Source organism: Homarus americanus, unplaced genomic scaffold, assembly GCF_018991925.1.
Source record: "Homarus americanus isolate GMGI-L3 unplaced genomic scaffold, GMGI_Hamer_2.0 scaffold16894, whole genome shotgun sequence".
Taxonomy (NCBI): Eukaryota; Metazoa; Arthropoda; class Malacostraca; order Decapoda; family Nephropidae; genus Homarus; species Homarus americanus.
In genome coordinates, this window is record NW_024746541.1 from 5,562,742 (window position 1) to 5,569,015 (window position 6,274).

A 6,274-nucleotide genomic window follows, 5' to 3' on the forward strand; every position below is an offset into this window, starting at 1 on the left:
TTGGGGTTCATAACACAAGACACGTATTTCCTATCTCACAGTTCAGAAGAACTGGTATTTGAAAGTCGGGGTGACTCCCTCACCCGGAGTGAGTCAACAACCCCCCGCAAAAAAACTTCCTACACACATAAACTGAGATTTTTTTCTTTCAACAACATAGGCAGCAACTGGATCTCCGGACTTCAGTTCATAAGAACTGGGATTTATAATGTTAGGGTGACTTCAGTACGACTGACGAAGTCAACAACCCAAAAAAAAATTCTGACACACATAACTGAGATTTTTCCTTTCGACAACATAGGCAGCAACTGGATTTCCGGACTTCAGTTCATAAGAACTGGGATTTATAATGTTAGGGTGACTTCAGTACGACTGACGAAGTCAACAACCCAAAAAAAAATTCTGACACACATAACTGAGATTTTTCCTTTCGACAACATAGGCAGCAACTGGATTTCCGGACTTCAGTTCATAAGAACTGGGATTTATAATGTTAGGGTGACTTCAGTACGACTGACGAACCAACCCAAAAAAATTCTGACACACATAACTGAGATTTTTCCTTTCGACAACATAGGCAGCAACTGGATTTCCGGACTTCAGTTCATAAGAACTGGGATTTATAATGTTGGGGTGACTTCAGTATGACTGACGAAGTCAACAACCCAAAAAAAAAATTCTGACACACATAACTGAGATTTTTCCTTTCGACAACATAGGCAGCAACTGGATTTCCGGACTTCAGTTCATAAGAACTGGGATTTATAATGTTAGGGTGACTTCAGTACGACTGACGAAGTCAACAACCCAAAAAAAAATTCTGACACACATAACTGAGATTTTTCCTTTCGACAACATAGGCAGCAACTGGATTTCCGGACTTCAGTTCATAAGAACTGGGATTTATAATGTTGGGGTGACTTCAGTACGACTGACGAAGTCAACAACCCAAAAAAAATTCTGAGACACATAACTGAGTCACGCTCACAAAAAAAAAATCAGTGGTAATATGGTAATACTTTACGAGACTGTCCCTTCGGTACTCAACAAGTATTGAATGACTTTTCAATTGCCATGATTTTAACACTTATCACTTCACAATGTACTCTGTTGTACTCACACTTGGGAGTCCTTACATGTATTTTCTACAATAAATTTTCAAAGATTGCATTCTTTCACAGATGTCCATATCACCACAGAGTCCTAAACCCCTCAAAGCAATTGCTGAAATTATACATGTGTTAGCTCTCATCTAAACATAAAACACACTTACTGACCATGCCAGTCAGTCTACACTGCTAGAACTAATGCCCTTTGCACTAAAATCATACTAATAGAAACAATACAAAAAATACAAAATACTCAGGTGCCTAACACAACACAGGTTATACAAATAAATTCACTTGCCCAATTCTGACCACAACTTATAACTAAAACACTTCCAATTAAAATTAAAACAACTACACCCATATTATGTCAATTACAAATAACACTGTTACATAACCTTAATATAATTATGGCCTTCCGGTACACTCAGAAATCGACACTGTCCACGACACTCGTAACCCGGCACATGATCAATGTCCCTCATTGTCTGTAAATAACCAAGTATTAACTCAGGTGATCACAACAATTGCTATGGTACCAGTGCAGAAAGGCACCCAAAAAAATTTACCTTGGCATACAACCAACACTTTTCTGAGATTTCACAAAAGACTGCAAAAAAAATTAGGTAGCTAACCTCTGTTTTCAGACATTTTCAGACACTTTTCAATCCATTTTACTGTGCACTTTACTTTAAAGCAGATTTCTAATTTTCTCGAGGCCCATGTTCTAACCTAACTCCAAATAAAGTATTTGCCGTGAACTGTTTTCAACATCTCCGTAACCTCAAAAAAATTTTTGCACAGAATTACACTATACTGTACACTGGAAAAAATTTCCATTACAAGATTATTAGCACTCTGAAATATTCATTAGCCACAGTGACATGGTTAGGTAGATGCACGGAGAAATGGTTATTACAGCTCACATTTAAACACAAAAATTACCCACAGTATCACATTTATTCCTCCTGATCTGATATCATGTAAATTACATCGCCTCCGTGCCACCTGTGTAAGGGGGCGTTTTTTTTTCCAACACATACCCCACCCTTACCTTACTTCTCCATTATTGTTCTTTTTCTGCAACTTAAATCACAGCTTCAATTCCCTCGGATTTGATCAATGAATAAAAACCATCCCACCGCTGCCACCAGACCCCCTCTGGACAGCATGTAGCTCGTTAGGTAGCGGGCAGAGTGGACTAGGCATTGGGTTAGGTTTTCCATTGATCAGATCGATAAGGGTAAAGAAGGGTGAAACAATAACATGTCTTCATTGATTTATTTCTTATAAAACACACTGGTTAAAAAAACACATACAATTACACTGTGGACCCTAATTCCAAGGCCTGTCCCAGGGTATAGCACTGGCGCCTCTAACAACTGCTGTTGTGGTCGGTTACACTCCGACCCGAGATGGGTTTGGGGTCCTCGGCCCACGAGGTAGAGTAGAGCCGATTAATCATGCCGAATCAGCGCCATCAATCCTATATTGACCACTGCTGGGTATCCACCGGCTCCGAGCGACCGGTGGGTTTCAATTAAGCCCACCCTCGATCTGGAGACAAACGGGAATCAGCGTCCGGGGACGAGAAACATGACACCACCAACAAACTCTCTTGTCTAGACGACAGACGTATTTACGTTATATAACTTCTACACTGGGTGAATGACAATTCAACTGTTAAATCATGAACACTGGTGAACACTGATAATCACTACAATTGACTGAATTAACTGAATGGCTAGGAAACACAGAACATACCTGGAGACAAACGGGAATCAGCGTCCGGGGACGCTCTCCCTTGATGCTTGAGTTTATATACCCCTGAGTTGCCAGTGATCGCTACTCACGCAATGACAATAATTACAAACAAACTAACTGTTACTCATTCAAAGATGACCCTCAGTTGACAAAGGTCTGGCGAATTACTTGGGTTGATTTACACAGACTAATTCAAGATTGAGCTTCCCAGGAGAAAGTGGAATAAACACGTATTGATAACTGTCTTCACAAAGGCGGGGCTTACTGGGAGGGATCGCGAGGATAAACACGCTCCTGAGATTCTACAAGCGCGGTGGATTTGAATATTATGTAGCGTAATATGAATTAAAACGGGTTTTTAGGAATGACAATGAGGTGCGCAGTACACCCGATCTCTACTGAAGTTATATTATTTTGTTGCCCAAACATCAGGGAATCTGATGGTTGTAGTTTAGTTATTGTCAGTTGTCTATTTAAGAAAGTCATTACTCTCTTGAGAAGAACATGTCAAACTCCATCTCCAAGATCTCAACGTATATACACAAAGGCTCCTTGTCCATAAGTCCCGCCCATTTGGGGAACTAACAGTTGCCAACGTGTATATTCCACTTTTTCCTGGCAAGCTCAATCTCTAGTTAGTTTATGTAAACCAACTTAAGAAATTCGCCAGACCTGTGTCAACTGAGGGTCATCTTTGAATGTGTAGCAGTTGACTTGAATGTAATTTCTGTTATTGCGTGAGTAGCCATCTCTGGCATGGATTGAGTTGCCATCTAGCCGAATATAAGCTTGAGAGCAGGAGAGATCGTCCCTTCCTTGGCGATCTCCAAATTATCCCAGGTATGTGAAAGAGTGTTCCCCTCTGATATAGTCATTCAGTTTGACTAAGTCAATTTTGTGAATATCAGTGTTCATGTTGTAACTGTGAAATTGTCATTTACCCAGTGTAAGAATTACTATAACGTAAATGTCGTCTGTCATTGCTAGACGAAAGATTGTTTGTGATTGAGTCATCATCATCCCTTCCTTAACGTTCCCCAAATTATCCTAGGTCCAGTGTGTGAGTTAGTTGAACACCCCACCGGCTGCCCGGGGTCGGTGGATATCTAACCGTTAGCTTGTATTGGACGATGTCCTTGATTCGGCAGGATTAAACTGCTCAAGTCCGCATCCTGGGAACTAGACCCCAGACTCTCGCCATGTGTCAGACTACAATCGACCATAACAGAGATCTTCATTTGTTGAGACGCCAGTGTTATACCCTGGGACACTCCTTGAAGTTATATTGTCCACAGTATTTGTTATACATGTTTGGAGATAATTAACTGGAATATAATTTTCCCATGTTGGGTAGTGAACCCATAAAAATTGTTAATATCAATAATCACGTGTTATGTGTTGTGAGTGCATCCTCCATATGCACTACCAACAGTTCCAGTGAAGGTACCATATGTAAGTTTGTCATGTGGTGTAGTCTAATGAAATGTACCATCAATAATGTTGTAAGAAGCAAGAGTATCTACTTTTTTTTTTTTTTTTATGGGAATTAGCCCACCCAGGCACAGGTCACTGACCCACAACGGGGCCTGGGGGGCGAAAATGTAATAATAATAATAATAATAATAATAATAATAATAATAATAATAATAATAATAATAATAATAATAATAATAATAATAATAATAATAATAATAATAATTAATAATTAATAATTAATAATTAATAATTAATAATATTAATAATAATAATAATAATAATAATAGTAATAATAATAATAATAATAATAATAATAATAATAATAATAATAATAATGATAATAAAGAATCACAAAGAAATACAAAATGAAAAAAAAGTGAGGAACAATATATGTTTGTTATGTTGTCAATAGTAAGAGAAACAATTCAGACCCTGCAATTGTGTGTAAATGAGACAGGAAGTCAGATCAGCAACCTGGGACTTGGTCACAATTTTCGTGATGCCATGTGGCAGCAAGATCTACCATAGACAATACATTATGCTTCCAATATCTTCCCAGGCGGTAGTACCTCCCTGTTTGGTAGCTGCCTAATACCTACTACCTACTTGGACTTGTCGATGAGTAAAGCCATGGAGTTGATCCTTGTAGCTGTATGTAATGAAATGTACCACCAGTAATATTGTAAGAAGCAAGAGTATCTAATTGAAATTGCAGATGAGTAAAGCCAAGGAGTTGAACCTTGTAGTTGTATGTTAAGGACATCTTTTACCTAATTTAATTTCATGTTAATAAAGCCATTTCTCAGAGTATATTAGGGGTATCATTTTCCCTCAGTATCCACCTTTATTCTTGTCCAATGACTTGATACCAGAATTACAGAACCCATGTGCCCTTACCCTCGCCATGCTACCAAAGGTCAGAGGTTATGAAGTAACCATGAAATGAAATAATTAAACAGAACAAATGAAGGAAATAAGACAAAGAAAGAAATATGAAATAAGAATATAAGGGATAAGAAGAAGAAAACCCCCGCCCTTATACAGGTAAATAATACTCCTAACATACAAATCAAATGGTTTATTAAAAGCATAAAATGGTGTATTAAAATTTAAAAAAAAATGGTTTAGTAAAAGTAAAAAAAAAATGGTTTATTAAAAGTAAAAAAAAATAGTTTATTAAAATGAAGATAGATTTCTTGAACAATTCTAGGAACTCAACTACAGGGGTCAACTCCCTCGTTTAACTTATTTTGTACTGTTGCATTAGGTACAGTTTCCACTTACACCATGACTGGGTGTATATGTACAAGAGCACACATAAACTCTCTCACAGCACCTTAAAGCACCATTATTGTAAGGGCTGTGGTTACTCTACTCACACTGCCACCCTTATCTTACCCATACTTCAACTGTTCTAGTTCTTTCAATTGTTCTTTCTACTTACTTCAGTTCAATGGGTACTACATAACCTCAGTTCTTTGGTAGCATGTCGAGGGTCTAGGCACGTGGGTATTGTAATTCTGATATCAGGGTCACTTGGATGGAAATAAAGGTGAACTACTGTGTGAAAAATGAATACCCCTGATATACTCTAAGAAATGGTTTATTAATAGGAAATCAAAGTAGGGAAAAAGATATCATTAACATATAACTCCAAGGTGCAACTCCTCGGCTTTACTCAACTGCAAATTACTCAGATACTATACTCTTACTACACACAACCTTACTGGTGCTACGTTACATTACAGTAGTCACATGACAACTCCTTGGCTTCTCTTAACTGCCAATCCCAGTGGGTACTTGTACTTCACCCACATTACTGGTGACACATTTCATTGCATACGTGACCAACTTACATATGGTCCCCTTACTAACTGTTGGTAGCACTCACAACACACAACACGTTAATACTGATACCAGCAAATACA